The following is a 17,884-nucleotide window of genomic DNA, read 5'->3' on the forward strand; positions in this document are numbered from 1 at the left end:
TTCACGCTGTGTGGCTCTGCTTGGGTTCAAGTTGCCGGATACGGTCACCCGAGTCTTGGCGGCAGCAGCGGCCCAAGCTCGGTCGTGCCGGTGCCTCGGCAGTTGTAAACAAAATACTGCAGTTGCTTGTCTCATAGCAGTCTAGTAAAAATTTTCTGCAAGTTGTTTACAAGAACCTTTTAGTAATTTTAAAAGATATGGCGCCTATCATCCCTGGCCAATGAGGCTTTGCAAGCGTGTCAAAACAGCACCACGGAAGGACACGTTTTGTCTACGGCACAGGTCAACGGTAACTCAAATGGTTGGATAAGAACACCTACGGTTTCATTTGTAGCAATTGCTACGAACGGGTGGATGTCTGATTTTCCCTTCTTTAATTACTTCTCTCCACCTTGCGGGTTTCCGCAGAACTACTACGTCAAACCCTTGCCTTTGCTTCGTGTTGTCGACAAATTCGACTTCGCCCTGCCATCTGCTAGCCACCTGGTTAGCTGAGATGGTAGACCGACTGCTCGGGAAAGGCGGTGGTCCCGGTTTCGAGTCCCGGACCAGGACAATTTTTTCTTCAACTTTGAGGCTTTTCTTTCGAGGAACCCCTTTGGATTTCCTTTGTAGCAATTGCTGCGAACAGGGGGATGTCTTATTTTCCCTTCTTTGCCTACGTCTAACGTTTAGTAAGCTCAGCCATGCCTGCACACTCAATTGAGCTGCTTGATCAAAGCATAATATGATACTGAGTGTACTCAGGCTAGAGATACGCTGCAGTTGTATTTGCCTTGGTGGAAGTGACACTTCTCATGATTCAGTTCTCATGATGTGACTAATAAGAAAATCGGGCCCCTCGGTTAACCCCCTTTCTTCTCGTTTACTTCACCAGCACAGTCACACCACCGGTTTCTTTCACGCTGTGAACGTGCCCGGCAGCGTAGAGCTTTTCACTTTACGAGGAATGGCGTTTTGACGGAAGGTGCCGCAAGAGGCGCTGACGATCGCTGCTCGGACGCGCCGCCTGGGCAGTGTCAGGAGCGCTAACGGGTAATGCCTACTCACATGTCGCGTGGCATTGCTCTGAGCACACACCACGATAATTTCCAATAATAGTAATAATAGGGGTTTTGCGTTTTTTGCCTGCGCACTGTTAATGACGCCATCGATGGGAGAGCACGTGCCTATGGGTTGTGTACATAAGTTTGTGTATGCCTTCGAATGAAGTTAGTTGTGAGATCAGCGCTATCCTGTGTGTTCCTGCCTTCTGTCTTCGTCATATTGCGCTGCCCCTTCAAGATGTTTAGCTGTTGTACATGTCAAGGGTCGACCGTCACGGCATCACGGACATTCTTTTTTACGACGGGTTGTACAAAAAGCGATTACCGTAGTCGAATGCGAAAATGTATATACAGATAAAACTGAAAATAACAATGGCTATATTTGGCTACAAATTTGTTTTGCTCTTTTTTGTGTTTGGCTACATTTGGGCTACAGTTTCTCTAGCTTTGGGCTACTCCACGTTGTCCGACCTGGCAACACTGGCAGAAAGTTATTTATTCTATGGCGGCAGTAGCACACTAGCGGCAGTGTCGGCGCGTGGATGTAGTCGCCCAGGTGCTGCGGTTGCTGCGCATGAAAATGTGGAAGTTGTTGTGTTGCATTTGTCCCTTTGTTGGCACTTTCTACCGTAGTTGTAGCTCGGGACGGCATGTAGGGGGTTTTCTGTGCCGTGTTTCCCGCGCGAGTGTGTTCGCGGCCACGGTTCCGTTGTGCTCAGCGTTGTAAGAAGTTGAGTGCGCTGCAGTGACTGCAACAGGTGTGTGAGCAAATGCATTAATTTCGGTATTGACCATGTCGAAGAGGTTTTACTGCTGCGTGGAGTACTGCTTCACAAAACAAGGAAACGGTATAGCAATGCATCAATTTCCTACCGTGGAACCTATACGAAAGCAGTGGATTGATTTTGTGCGCGCCACTAAACGCGATGGATGGAATCTGCGGCGTACCAATCGCATCTGTTCGCTACATTTTGAGGATACTTGCTTTATGCAAAATCCGCGATGTTTAGCGCAGTTTGGTTTTGCGACGAATAGACTTCGTCTCGAGCCTAATGCCATCCCGAGCATTTACCCCGCTATTTGCCGCCCGCGAGCAAAAGCAGCTACTGCAGCCCTCGAGCATCCTCGCCGCGAGGTTTGTATATGCTGTGTTCTTATGCAGTGCAGCCTGTGATGATGTCATGTATCGTGCAGTTTGGCGAAGGGGAGCCACGAGCGCCTGCTTCCTTGGTGCAGATGTCGCTGGAGCGCAGCTTCGCCGACCCGATATACATGCCTACTAACTCGGGTATGTGTTGACCGATCGTATCTATACGCATGAAACAATGACCGTCTTAACAGCATGCTACTATTACAATGTGGGTTTTGGCGGCCGTAGTAACGTATATCCTGCAGAAGCCACGTCGTGCGCTGCTGTTTTAAGTATGTGCTGGGCTGCATGTGTTGACCCAGTGCCTCCTCTATTTTTTCAGTGCCTGGGCGAACGCTCTCCCCAGGCCGTCGGGCGCCCGCGTCGCCGCCGCCGCGTGGCGGCGCTGTGTGAGTAGGATAGTAAGCTGGCGCTGACGGGCCGCGCGCAGTACGAAGCAGACGAATTCGTGTTTGCATCCGCGTTTGATTGCATTTACGATTTTTCTTAGGCTTTTGCAGGTACGTATTCTGCATGCACTCTGTCCGGTCGCGCTGACAATGCGAAACTTGCATTCGTATTTCATAGTATCCGTTTTCTTTTTTCTCAGGCTTTTGCACGCTTGTGTTGCACATGCAGCCTGTCCGGCCGCGCTAACACTGCGAAACTTTGAATTCGTATTGTTCTTCTTTCAGGATTTTGCAAGCACGTGTTCCCTATGCCTCAGTATGTCTTACTGTTGCGTACCATTGTGCAAATCGAACGGAAAGAAAAAGACTGTCGGGCTGTCGTTCCACGAAATACCAGCTGCCGCTGGTATACGAGAGAGGTGGCTTGCAGTAATTAGGCGGGGTGATTGGTCGCCTAATACAACTTCAAACTACACTAGAGTATGCAGCCGCCATTTCAGAACAGAAGACTTCATAGAAGGAAAAAAACGGCGGCTCAAGAAGGATGCAGTTCCGTCCGTCTTTGCAGACTACCCTTCACGTTTGCAGCCGAAGGCAACAATTAAACGAAGCATGGCAAGTATCACTAAACGTGACCGTGCTGTGAACGAACAGTCAACGAATGATTGCACCAGTAGCCATGCTGCCTCGCGACCGGTGTCATGTGCAACGCAGGCAACAACAGGTCCCGAAGCTGAAGAATCGGAGCCGATGGATACTACAAGCGCTACCTGCGAAACAAGAGACCATCATGGTCTACAGTGCCAGAATGAATGTGTGCACAGGGCTGACCAGGCTGCCTCATGCGACAAAAGTGTCCAGGTCGACAGCCATTCGGCCTCTGCTTTGCTCTCTACCGAAAAGGCCAAATGGAAGAGAAAAGAAAGAGATCTGAGGAGCCAGATACTGAGACTACATCAGACAATTGACAAGTACAAAGAGGAGCTCAAGAAACTGCAGGAGGACTCTTTGACTGCAGACGTTTCCTACATTAGAGAAAGAGCAGCAGAGAAAGAGGCTTCAGCATTGTTTCTCGTGGACCAAATTACCAATTACAAAAAAAAAAAGGCCTACCTGGTCTGAAGAAACTACTCGACGTTGTGTGGTGCTGAGGCATTTATCAACGAAAGCCTATGAACATATTCGAGGGGAGATGCTTTTGAAGCTTCCAGACCGAAAGACCCTAACCAACTATATTGGAACTACAAGTGGTGAGACCGGCTTCAGCAAACTGGTGGAAGCTCGGCTGATATGTGAAGCCGAAAACTTTGACAAACTGCAATCAAAGGTCTGCTCGCTCATCGTTGACGAGATGAGGGTAAAGCAGAAGTTGCAATACAACAAGCAACGTGACTGCTTTGTTGGGCAAGTAGACATCGGGGTGGAAGAGCAAAACGGTGACCTTGTCTTAGCCAATTCGCTCCTGTGCTTTGTCATCAGTGGACTGACAACAAAGTTTCGGATTCCAGTTGCCTACTATTTTACAAAAGGGCTAACGGGCCCCCAACTCCACAAGTTGCTGATTTTCGTCATGCAAAAAGTGGAAGCTTGTGGGTTTAGGATTGTTCGCCTTGTCACGGACAATCATAAAGTGAACGTGAATTGCATGAAACTGCTTGGAAATGGCCTGCTTACCTACCGGATTGAACACCCCTGTGACCGCAGCAGGATTCTTTTCATTAGCTTTGATCCGTGCCACGTGCTGAAGAACGTGAGGTCACAGTTTCTATCGCGTGATTTTGGCCCGAAAGGTGAGATTTCTGCTTCACACATAAAAGACCTCTACCAACTGCAGAAAGGCTTGTCTGTAAAGCCTGTTCGGTTTTTAAGCAGGAAGCATGTTTATCCGAGCAACATAGAAAAGATGAACGTGGCAAGAGCCGTCCAGCTCATGTCTCCAAGTGTAACCGCTGCCTTGGAACATCTCAAGGATCAGGCTGGACACACTTGTGCACTGTCATTTTCAGCCGCAGGCCCAACAATTACGTTCATGAAGAACGTTTATCGGTGGTTCGTGCTTCACGATGTCAGCAACACGACGCAGCACATACGCCACAATTTTTCGGATGGCCGTCAATTTGACGACAGTGCTGATCCGCGGCTTGAATGGCTTGAGGTCACTTTTCCTATGTACTTGGAGACATTAAAGAAAAGATCTGGACATGCTCGTGAATTCCTCACAGCCGAAACGTATGAAGCAATTCTGTTAACCACCTATTCGACAGTGGCGTGCGTCAGATATCTGTTGACAGAAGAGAAGTTTTCTTTTGTGCTCACTCGAAAATTCAACAGCGATCCAATTGAATCGCTCTTTGGAAGTTTGCGAATGTCATCCGGGTGCAACGACATGTTGGACGTTCGGGCTGCACTGTCAGGCCTCGAAAAACTACTGAAGACCGGGATTGCTGTGTCGAATGCAGCCTCCAATATTGCCCACAAAGAATGTGGTGCAATGTCGGGACACACACTGTGTGATGCACATTCCTCTGCACAACCAACTCCTGCTTCAGCTTCAATACCTCCCCTGCCGTCGACTGTGCAAGCAGTGCCCCAGCTCTCGAGAGCAAGATTGGCATTGCAGAGACTTAATACCACAATTTTGCCACAGCAGCTGTCATCGCTTCAGATTTCGGCTACCGCCTATGTGGGGGGCTACATTGCACGGGTTGTAGGCGAGCATATTGACTGCGAGAACTGTGTTACTTTGTGTACGAAGCCGGTGAGCAACCAGCCGCTCTTTCAGCTCACTCGGAGCCAAGATCGAGGTGGGCTGCTCTACCCGTCGGACCAACTTCTCTTTGTCCTGGACTGTTTAAGAGATTTTGCTGACCGTGCACTGCAGGAGCACCAGACCTTGCAGAAGCCATTGACTACCTTAGTGGAGTACGCCGTCCCAGCTCTTTGTTCTTCAAAGTTGCTAAAGTGCAAGAGCAATGACAGCAACGAGCACAGGCTTAAGCTCATGAACCTCATATCGGTTCGTTTCCTGAGGCCGCTCCTCTGCAACTACACCTTCAATGTTACTGATAGGCACGACGCAGTTAAACATTTTGTAAGAAAGCCCCTTTCGCGAAAGCACGCGAAACTGTGAGAGTGGCATACGCTTCAATGACATGTGGTAGCTTCCTTCCGCAATAAATGCTTTTATTTCCACCATTGAAATGGTAAAATCAATGTGAGCCATGACTCGCAACTCATTGATATTGAAGACATGAACCTCCCTATTTGCGGAGTAATGTCTGCATGCAGGTTCTGCAGAACTTCATGTGTTGCAGAATCGCGCGGCAGAACGCGCTTTTTGTTTGTTTTTGCATCGTTACGATTCAACAGCTTTGAGTTCCTAAATGACACGCACAGCTCCTCATTTTCTGACGCCAGCTGTGGCTTCCTTGCGGTGGCAACAAATGTAATTCTCAAAAGCTTTAAGAAGGAAACGTGGCATCACGTCTTGCCGTAGAGCAGTCTCACGACATTACGTGCCATTTAGCGCGTGAACTCCCGGCTTGCGTGCAGCCTGCTACACGAGTTGACGTTAGGGGCTCTTTCAGCGCCCAAGCGTTCCCATTATATGGTGACAAGCACTGCTTTCAAATATCGACTTTCATATAAGCGAACATAACGGCGACAGAACATTTTTCCACGCATTGGATTTCAACTGGCGCGCGCTCTCGTATCGGCGCAGCACACGACGCGCAAGCGCATCGAACAGCAATAGCCGCGAACGACACATGCCTCTAAAATAGGCTGGTTGCCCAGAGCGACAAGTGCTTCAGGGTTCGTGTTTACAAAGGTCTTGCTTGTACTTGAAACAATGCGAATACAGTCGAAAGCTCAACCATTTAACAACTGCGTATACAGTCGCGCCCTGCGTTTCAATGAGCGACGATGATCCTACTCCGGCGGCGGCGCGTGGCGGCGAAAAGCCGTACTAGAGCCGACGGCCGGTTCCCTTGGTTCTCCGCTCCATTTCCCAGGCACAGAAAAATAGAGGAGGCACTGGTTGACCTTTGCTGCGGGCCATGTGGCGCCACCTGCGTAGAGTCATAGAGTGGCGGCGCGTGGCGGAAAGAAATCTTGCATGTGCGGTTGTGTCTACGCATGTCACGGTGTATGCAAGAACGCTGCTTTAAAGTGTCCCTGAAGCGGTTTGGCCAAATTTTGTAGACAAACATAGAGTACAGTTAAAGTAAATAATTAGCACCACAATTTCTTTGAAGCATATCGTACTAAGAGAGCTATAGACAATTACAGGTTACCCTCCTCCATAGCCATGCGCATTCTCCTCATCTCTTTTGCTGAGTGAATCAGGGCTAAGCACTGCCTTGATTGGCTCTACGTCACGATGAGATGTTGTGTCGTCTACTTCCAGTTATTTTGGAACCAGTGCGCTATGGTAGGGACCATAGGTGCGCGAAGCCTCTCCAACCTCTCTGCCAGCCACCTGGCATTCGATCCAAAGCGCGAGCCATTGAAGCTGCGTGCGGGTCTGATATTCCGATAACCACAGGTGAGCTGGGAGTTTTCATGGACAGGCGGATGTGTAAACTCAAACCCCTTCATACTACTATTGCTGTCATAAAGCAGCTTTTGCATAGACATACGTGAGTGTCCTGATTGGTCTGCACAGTCTGGCCACCTCGTGGCTTGGGGCTTAACCAGCCAAATAAAGAGCTAATATTGCTCTAACCAAGTGTAAAACATTTTAAATATTTAGAAAAACAATGTAGTCACGATTATGCTCCTGCCAAAAATTTACACCAGCAGAAAAGTGGAATACACTTCGTTACTGCTATATAGTTCTGTGTTTGGTAGAGCTCTGTGCCACCAGGTGGCTGCACCTTGCAGACTGTTCACGTTTGTGTCTCCGTTCATCCCTTGAAATGCCCAAGCCCAGCCTGCTTGTGTTACGTTTACCCAAATACCGGACATGCAAAACACTATTGCGATAGTAATCTTCCAGCGTCAAAGTGACGGCCACAAACGCGTAAATCGTGTTGCCGATCGGATACCATAGTCCGATGTGCTGCAGCCACTCCGCTCCTCTGCTGCTTTGCAAAGGGACACATTGCTGCAGCTTGAAATATCGCCAGTCGCTGCGTTTGCAGCCCACAACGTAACAAGGGTGAACCGTTATGCTTGCGAATAGAAATATTGAGACCAACACTGACCGCAGAGTTCTTGTCAACACGGTGCATGTTGTAACACAAGCAGACAACACTTGCTGTGTGCCAGAAGTCTTGAGTGTAGTGATAAATTATCCTTGTGCATTCTCTTTCAGTTTCTTTCTTTTTTATGGAAACAAATTAGCTAACATTCTAACTATTACAAACAACATTTGTTCGCCATAAAATAAAAAAAAATTATCGATGACGCACCCTGGGCAGCCAATCGGATAGCTCGCCCTACTGGCATGATATGGTCACCTGGTCAGGGGCAGCTGAAAACTCAGCCTAGTGGCGTGCTGTGATCAGTAATGATCTATGTTTTTAAACACCTTATAATAAATTATACAGTTTACGTGGAGCACTCAGATAAACTAATGATCAGAAGGACCTACCCTAACGACTAAGTACGTTTGTACAAAATTATCAGAATCGTTTTGACCTCGTACCAAGTAGTAATTGGTACGGGGTCTTTTATTGTGTTGGACCTCTGGCGCTGAAAACTGTTTTGTTTAACTGGTCTTGGTCTAGTCTTGGTTTAACTAGTCTAATCTTTGGCCTGTAAGCCATGCTCAATTTTTTTGCTGGTTGGTGCTCAAAAAAGGAAAGAAAAAAAAAGCCAGCGCTGTAGCTTAATTTTAGTGGCAATAGTGGCTATGGCATTGGGCTTTTAAATTGGAGCTCATGGGTTCAATCCAGGCCGCAGAATTCGGTGGTGATGAAATGGAAAAACACTCGTGTACTTATATTTAAGTGAATGTCAAAGGATCCTATGTGTTGAAACTCAAACGCCATGGGTGCTTCATAATCATATACCATTGTTTTGCCATGTAAAACTCCACAACTTGATTATTTAAATAGAGGAGGGGGCTGTGTCCTTTGGCTCTTTTCTAGGGGTTTAAGCAAAGTGAAATTATTTTCGAATCTGATTTTTCAGAAAAACAGGTTATGCTTATCTTATATTTCAAACCTGCATGTAATGCTGTTCTAAACTGTATGTCAGTGTAACAGAGCAGCTTTTATATATAAACGGCCACTTTCAGGTATCCGGTGCATTATCACAATGGCAATATGAAGAAGCAGTTAAAGGAACGGCATGCCTCATGTACACGTAGAGATATATACAGATTTGCTTTGTTCATTGAAGGAGGTAAGAGTGTGCTACAAGCTTCACCAGTCAGTTTTAATAGGATGAAAACGTGGTGAGACTGTAAAAAAAAAAAAAGAAATCATCAGCCCTTTCATTCTGTGAAGGATGAGCAGCGAAGCTGTGGTGTTTTACCTCAATCGGCACATATATATGTGTTATTATTATTATCATTATTGAAGGACACAGACAATGAATACATCTTTTGACTGTGGAGTGATTTATTCTTATTCTTTTATGATGTAGGAACGTGTGCAAGTGTCGTTTCATGGCAGATGGGAATTCCACAATATTTAAAACTTCACTGTGAACTAACCATGAAAAGTGAATGAAACTCGGTGTAATTATAGAGTCGTCTTAGTTGGCAATTTCAGTATGATTCGTTTTGGGGTAGTTTCGATAAAACAATAGTTGCAACCACTTGCGTAACCATACTCGCTCCGTAGAGGGCCATGTATTGACAGCAGACAGGAATTCTGTAATGTTTACACCCTCACTGTGAACTAATTAATTTTGACAAGTGAATGAAACTCGGCATAATGATGGAGTTGTCTTAGCAGCCAATTTCAGGATGATTTTTTCCAAGATACCTACATTAGATTGAGAGCTATAGAGCATTCGTGAGAAACTGGGTCGTATCGACGCAACACATGGGTGTACTAACATCAACCACTGCTGGAAAGTAGCTATATACAGCTTCACTGTAAAAACTTTCCTTGCCTGAATCGAGTTAGCAGATTTACAGGCTGCCTCAAAACGGGGCATTTATATTGACTGACAGCTAGGGACAAGCAGGAGTTATCACACCCTGTGTATTAGTTTGCTCAGCAACTAATGTGCCACGACTCGCCAGCAACAGAATAATTCGAAACAGTCCTCACGTGCACCGGACAAGCCTTTGAGAATTCAAAGTGCTCTTATGCGTTACATTCTAATAGAAATGACTATACGATCATATCTAATAGTGAATTCAGGAACTGCATATGATCTGAATAGCTAATAGCATTCAGTGAGACTTGTATGTTTCTACTTCACATGCTGCCACATTGAAGAAGATTGCCAGACCAGCCATGGAGGTTACACTGGTCTTTACTTCCCAGTTGCCCTTATTCAGTCTGTGTATACATAGGTAATATATCCTTTCTCTTAACACTGTTCATATTAGCATCCAATCACTGACATGATTCCTTCTCTCAAAAAACCCATTGGTACACTTGGGGTCGGTTGCATATAGAGTACTAGAATTGTTGTACACTCTAGTTACATCCATGATAAGTCTCCAGCCACAGGCTGGAGGTTGAAGTTGCCGTGTACACTCCCATAAACACGACACCAACTATGAAGAAAAGTATGGTAGTGCCACATTTGTTACTGCAAACACGCCTATTCCGGCTGAGAGTTGTCACTTTTTCCATTAGTGAATTTACAGTATCTGATAACTTTTCTATTATATATGTGTCATGAATATGTCTATGTACCATTTGATTTACTGAGAAGTTTAGTCGTCCACTGCTCTTCTTCATGCCACACACGTAATAAACCTGATATATTTCACTAGAATATTTTTTTCTTCGAATATTGTCTGTGCTCTTTAATATTCCACCAACAAGAAGTGGGCATGAAACAACACAACGAAATTTTCTTATGTCACCTTCATGTTCATTCATTCATTCATTTGTTGATACTGACAGCCTCTGCAGGCCATTACAGGAGTGGACAAAAAAAAAAAACATAAGTGTATATGGGCATAAGTTCAACACCCACATCTGACACATTATAAAAAAAAATGCACTGGACAAGAAAACCAGCTAAATTAACGCACAAGAATACAGAATACACAAGTTGAGGCAGGGACTTATGCTATTGTCTAGGTGCACTGAGGTTTATGAGTGATTTGAGGCGTTCAATAAAGACATCAAGGGAGTCGCTTCTCACGATGGAGACGGGAAGCAGGTTCCACTGTTTAGTAACTCGAGGAAAAAAAAGCTGTATTTAAAGCAGTCATTATGAGAAAGTGACAGGAATGTACATACTGTGTTGATGTCTAGATGGTTCATCGGGGTGAACTGTAAAGTACTGTGTTGTATTAGTCTTACAGTGACCGTGAATTAGCAGGAAAAGAAACTTCATCCTTTCAACCTTTGTTCGGCCTTCAAAAGTTTCAAGGTTTGCTTGTTTACATAACTCAGTCGGTGAATAGATGCAACAATATTTATTGGAGATAAAATGGGATACCAGTCTCTGCACTTTTTTCTATTTTTGCTATGTTAGATGCGGTGTAGGGATCCCACATAATTTTCCCATATTAAATCACTGGTCTTACCGGTGATCTATAAACGAGTAATTTTGCATCGGGAGATGCATTGCGGATGTTTCGGCTCAGACCCCAAATTACCCGATAAGCCTTTGAGCACACATTATCTATGTGCATATTCCAGCGTAGGTTGTAAGTGAAAGTTAAACTGAGGTACTTGTGCTGTTGCAGTTTGTTAACTTGCTTATGTGCTATAAACTAAGGGTATTTCATTACATTTTTATTTCTAGTGATGGACATGATTACTGACTTGTCCGGGATTAGCACCATTTGCCACGTGGAGCATCATTTTTCGATTTCTTGTAAGTTAGTGCTTAGCTCCTCTTGGTCACTTGGTAATTTAATTGTGTTGTATACAACACAATCATCTGCGAACAATCTTACTGGAACAGTGATAGATTTTGTTAGGTCATTTATGAAAGCCATGAATAAAAGGGGGCCCAGAACGCTCCCTTGAGGCTCACCTGAGAACCAACGTGGAAAGAGCCGATTCAAGACCTCGAAGGTTGACGAACTGTTCTCGAGAGGGGAGGTAAGAAGAAAACCAGTTTGTTATTTTGGGGTTTCTGAAAATAGCATGAATTTTTTGCAACAACTTTGGGTGGGATACCTTATCGAAGGCTTTTGCAAAATCCAGGAATATTATATCAGTTGGTTCATGGTTGTTTATTTGGAAAGATTGGTTGCGCTTTCTAGATGATCACAAGGAAGAAGACAGGACAGGTGCAAACTAACAACTGAGGTTTATTCGAGAAAAACACTTAAATATCAGACCATGCCAGCGCAGGCGCTTCAGGGTATTAGCAGCATAAAATAAGAAAAAACCACTGGCATGGCTCACCTAAACATACTATCTAGGAAACGTGCCTCCCTATTGTAAAGCATGACCGATGTGTCACTGATGCATGCTTGTCCCTTCTTTTTTATATAATATGACTCGAGAAGTTCTCGTGCTTTTTCATTATTGCACTTGCGCAGGATCTTAACCTGGTTGAGCAGAGGCCTGCATTTATGGTCTAAGCAATGCATGGGTAAATGACGTTGCTCCCGGTTTATAATTGATCTTTCGTGTTCTCGGATTCGCACGTTCAAACAACGGCCCGTCTGGCCTATGCAGGTTTTGCCGCATGTCAGGGGAATCTGATAAACAATGCCAACTTGGCAGTCTAAATAGAGGTTCTTGTGTTTCACGCTGCAGCCACCTTGCTTCTTTCTGGCGTGAAGTCTCCCAATGCGGGCGCAAAGGCGACTCAGCTTGCAGGGAGCCGAGAAAACGAGTGGGACACCATGCTTGGTTGCTATCTTCTTCAGATTATGTGCAGTTCTGTGAACATATGGAATTACAACTGGCTTTGAAGCTTTGTTGGCAACATCAGAGTTTACTTTTTGGGGCACTTTTGCTTGAGAGAGATCATGAATGGTTTCCGTAAGCTGGGTGGCTGTTGATAAACCTTTACGGAACCCATGTTGAGAAGGATGTAAGATGTTGTTACAGTCGAGATATGCCATCAAGTGTTTAACCACAATGTTTTCCAGCAATTTGGAACGAGTACATGTGAGAGAAATTGGGGGAAAATTATTGACTACAGATGTGGAACCACTCTTATGAATCGGAATAATTTTTACATGTTTCCATGCAGCCGGATTATATCCCGTGGCAATAAATGCTTGAAAAATATTAGGGAAGTATTTGACAACCCACTTTGCTTATCGAAAGAGAAATTCTGTTGGAATTCCATCAGGGCCTGAGCTTTTCTTTACACCCAAGTGAAGGAGTAAGTTTAAGACCCCTTGCTCAATATTTTATGTCTTGAACTGGAGGGCAGCCAGGAGATTCTGTGAAGATTGGCAACAAACCATCGTCATAAGTGAAAACTGATGAAAAAAATAAAACAAATGAAGGCTTTCAGCTCTTTCTTGGCTATTGTTTCCTCCCACACTTTGAAACTTTGTAGGGTTGACATAGCGCCAAAATTTTCTGGGTGCTTCGCTTAAAAATTTTGTTAGCCTCACATTGTACAACTTGTTCCTAACTTCCCTGACAAGACGTTTCAAGTCCTTACTCATGTGACTAATGGCACTTCTTTTATTAGGATCACACATAATCCTCTTTGCCCTCCGCTTCCGTTTTAATTTTCGCTTGGCATGTATAATTTCTCTTGTAATCAACGGATTATTCTTTTTTATGCGTATTGAACGCCTCAGAATAAACTGCCTGGTACAGTAGTCAACTATGTTTGAAAAACTATACCACAGTTCGTCAACTGTAGCACTGGCCTCAAAAAGACATGTGAAATCATCAAATGAACGTTTCAGGTAGTCCAAAACAGTGACATCATCAGCCACTGCAGAGTTGAGAACCATGTTAGAAGGTTTTCGATGCGGGTGATCTGGCGTCATGTATAAATCTATCATAACCATTTTATGATCTGACAAGCCCTCGTAGAGGTTGAATGTACACAGATATGACAGCAGTTTGGAAGATGCAAAGACTAGGTCAAGTAGCAATGATGGTGCACATATTCTGGTATAACCTTCTACGACTTGAGTTAAATTGTACCAAAACGCAAGTTCAATTAGTTGTTCACAGTTGAACGTATCAGTTGAATTAAAGGAGAGTGCATTCCAGTCGACGCCTGGCAAATTAAAATCACCTAAAATAGTATTGAGTCATCATGGTTTAGGTTCATGTCCACAAAGTTTCTCAGATTAATAAGCATGTCTATAGGGGAGAGCTCTGTAGACACCACCAACATACACGGTGCGGTTGTTCATCCTAGTTTTAATCCAAATGGATTCTATATTCTTCGGAACATCAAGTACAGAAAATAATAAATCACTTTTAACCATAATTGCCACTCGCCCACCTCTTCCTATCTGGTCTTTTGTTATTGTTGTATAATTGTGGGGTGTGTCTTCAGCATTCAATATGTCTTGATGAAGCCAAGTTTCACTTATTACCATAATATGTGGTTCATGCTCGAAGATTATACTTTCAATGGCGGCTGCTTTATTAACTAAACTCCTGGCGTTTCTATCATAAGCTTAAAGCATTCATTAGTGCAGTTATTGAGTCACACATGATCAGCCTTTGTGGGAGTATGACACTTGACTCCGCCGGTAACTTCACCCCAGTCGTACAGAACATCACTAATTTTAATCTTGTTGAAGATTAATTTAACTTTTGTGCCATTACACTCTCTCTTCGTCTGAAGATTTCCATAGATTTTTGCTGATCTCAGTTACCATTTTAGAATTATATTCTGATATGCTTACTTTAGTGTTTTTGAGCTTATGACAGTTCTGCAATGTTTTCATTTTATCTCTAAAATCAGTAAACTTCAGATTTACAGGTCGGTCCTTGCCCGGTGTTTTCTTTCCTTGTCTGTGAATTCTTTTGATAAAATTCAATTTCTGTCTGAGTTTATTTTCAAATATACCATCATTTACCTTCTTCAATAATGTTTCCTGTGTTTCACGTCCTTCCTCTTTTACACTTCTAACTATAAAATTGTTGCAGCGAGATCGGTTTTTAAAATCGTCAAGCTGCCTGGAAATGCTGCTCATGGCTGTTTTTTTTATCACTAACAGTGCTGTCTAAGTCGGCAAGCCTTTTACGACTTTCCTCAACGCTCTGTAGTTTATTTTCAACGGTCTGAAGCCTGGCTTGTATTTGAAGAATGAGTGCTTCAGAAGATGTCTGGTTTTCCTGTATTCCTGAGATTTTAGCCAGGATTTCTTTCTGCGTGTTAATCATTTCGTTGAAAATTTTTTCAATAATAGGATCGGGGTTAGATTCGATATAACCAGAAAGCGTGAGTAACATGAATGCCATCAAAAAACAGTCGCACACACAATGCACAAGCTATGTGAACATGGCAGCACTATTAAACAGAGGTAGTCACTACGAAATCCATATTTTCTTACACCAACCTGCACAAGTAAGGGTACCTTCGGTGACATTGTCACGGCAGTGCTGCCGCGTCCACTGAAGCCAGAGCTTGCATATGCGCCTTTTATAGCCGCAGGCCCTGCTGTCTGACGATGGTCCTGTTGCAAAGTACCGCACGCAAAGTATCGCAGCGCACAGCACTGTGATACTTTGCGGACACGACTGTCTGCACATCATCTACATATTGCATTTGTCTGTTTGCATTGCCCAAACCCGGTGGAGGGCCCTTTAAAGGGCCCCTCACTGGGTCTGGCCATTTTGAGCTGTCAAGCACAGAGCACACATTGCACGGTAACGATCGTGCTTTGCTAGGAATTACATTGCTAAGTGCTGCGAAAAGGTCTGAAATTTCAATCCAAATGCCATTTTCCCTTTCCCTTGTGGTGACCGCGTTCCAAGCTGGATGATGACACAGTCGTGTACCTGCGCCTACATAGTCGTGTCCGCAGTGCGATGTTGCTCATGGTGACATGTGACTTCGAGAATTATTCAAGGCAACGTCTGTTATTTGTGTGATCTGTTGCTTGAATGGGCGAATTGAAGTTTAGATAAATAATAAAACACATGAACGGAATGTCTGCATGTTTTTAGTTTTACTTCGCACCGAAGCAAGAGAGATGTGCTTCCGCTTCATCTGTTTGCTCCCGTGGTCGTGCAGTCACGTGCGCAGGTACCAAAACTATGCCATTTTCTACCGTGTTCCAGCACTTGATCACGCTCTGCGATTCGCTTGTTCTGCCTCAGTATTCGTGTAGCACTGAATTATACCACTAGTCATGTGTCCTTGTGCACACCGCGCAAAATCATGCGCTGCACGAAATGAGACATCACAACAGCTCGCGGTCAACACCATCAGCGGAAGTGCCCAGCGCCACTAGAAAAAAAGAAAAAAAAACAGAGGAGAAAGAAATGGAGGCAGGGCACGTGACGTATGCATCAAGCGATCCTCGAGGTCCTGTATGGGAGAACGCAGGGAAGGAATTTCGCTTGCGGAGGCTAGACGGGGCGAGTGGAGAGAGTTCTCGCTATGCAGTGGAGCTCGCCTTCTGAAATCATGGATTCGCGGCACTGAAATATTTCTATCTCGGCTTTTAATGAGCCGATTGCGGCAGAATGCTCCTTAGAGGACACGTAACAACTTCCAGCGTATAGCCTAAATTTGCTATGGGGCCTGATAAGTAGCCCTTAAAGGGATTTCAACTGAATAAGCTTCTGAAGTATACTAATCCCATGCAATGCTCACTTAGACAATGCATGAGGTTTGAAAAAAAAAATTGTTCAGGCACTGTTGATGTTGATCGCCAATGTGAGCCAATAGCTGAATGCTTTTAGGAACCTGTTTGCTTCATTAAAGGAATGATGTGCTTGAAGGCCTATGTTACTGCGAGGGCACTTAGGTACTGCTTGGTTTTTCATTGCACAATTCCTTGGAGAGCAGAAGCATTTACCAGCACACCTGTAGCAGTAGTATAGGTTGAGAGCATGTACGCTTCGAACAGATATAATAATTTGCTTTCGGTGATGAATGTGACCTGCAATGCGAGAGCGCACACCTTTGGAAGTGGTACCTTTGTACTGCAGAAGCGAGTACAACCTCTGATTGTCAACCACTGACCACGAGAATAGGCAAAAAAGCTAAAGAAGGCTATTTGCCTTAAAAGTGTCCAGGCCTACTGCTGGTGCATCCTGCATTTGTACAACATATGGAGGAAGTATACGGTGCACTGCTTATTGGTTTTTTGAGCAATGAATCGTCAATGTGTCGTTAGTGTATTGAGTCATCACTGTGCTGGACACTACCCTGCACAAAAAGCACTGCATTTGAAGCATTTTCCAGGATAATGAAGCGTTAAAGGACCACATTACCGCTGCCAAACCAGTCACTTTTAGCTTTGCACTTGCAAGTCAATCCACGCAGCGCATGTATCTGTCAGGTACTGTGCATACCACTTAGCATGCACAAAGCTTTGGTGGTGACAGTAAAGAAGTCATGCTATGCTAAAGTATATGATACTTTAGTATTAATACTTTCTACGCAATGTCATGAGGAAGAACGCAGTGTATGGTGCTTGGGGAAGGAAGCATGGTGATGAGGTGTGTTCTTGAAGAAATATGACACACATTTAACAGAGATAAAGATTTATTTCTGTACAGAGTTTCCAGGGTGTCTACCAGCCGGGAAAACCGGGAATTCTCAGGGATGTTGAGCAGTCTGGAAAAACTCGGAAAACTCAGGGAATTTGTGCTTCTATCAGGGAAAATTAGCTGTAATTTTTTTGGAGGGTCATAAGTCGCGGTAATGCTGGCTCGAGAAACAGACAAGATTCGTAACGAGTCGTCGTCGGCTGGAGGAGTTGCCAGTGTACAGTCAACGACCGACTTTCTGGATTCCTGATAACTCGCACGGCTTCGCGGCACCATCATGTACCCCAAAGAGTCAATGTATCATAACGTCTGAAATTTCAGACGCAAGAACTATTCGCCGTCCGATTTTCTAAACGTTTTGCGTGATCGCAGGTCCGAGACGGCATTAATAGTAGTAGCAGTAGTATAAAACTTTTATTTAAAAAAAAATCACATTCAGGTCCAGTGGGTGGGTCCCTCAGCCCAGGGCCCCACTGGCGATCGCGGCACGCCGGGCTTGGTCGAGAAGGGCCAATTGGTCCTCCCGCACCGTGCTTTTAA

The 17,884-nt window shown here is 44.6% G+C and overlaps 1 protein-coding gene across 4 annotated transcripts in view; it reads left to right on the forward strand.

Annotated features, from left to right (window-relative positions):
* Nucleotides 1-1,510: 1,510 nt before the first annotated feature.
* Nucleotides 1,511-17,884, forward strand: part of LOC135915318 (uncharacterized) — a 78,121-nt gene continuing 61,747 nt past the window's right edge. The window contains exons 1-3 of one of the 4 annotated variants that reach the window (XR_011511488.1): nt 1,532-2,181; nt 2,241-2,334; nt 6,994-7,131. The gene's annotated coding sequence lies outside the window, so the exon portion shown is untranslated. Of the gene's footprint in view, nt 2,182-2,240; nt 2,335-6,993; nt 7,132-17,884 lie in introns of all 4 variants that reach the window. The other 3 variants (XR_011511487.1, XR_011511489.1, XM_070532338.1) reach the window with 3 other exon arrangements.

The sequence above is a fragment of the Dermacentor albipictus genome, chromosome 1 (assembly GCF_038994185.2).
Source record: "Dermacentor albipictus isolate Rhodes 1998 colony chromosome 1, USDA_Dalb.pri_finalv2, whole genome shotgun sequence".
Classification (NCBI taxonomy): Eukaryota; Metazoa; Arthropoda; class Arachnida; order Ixodida; family Ixodidae; genus Dermacentor; species Dermacentor albipictus.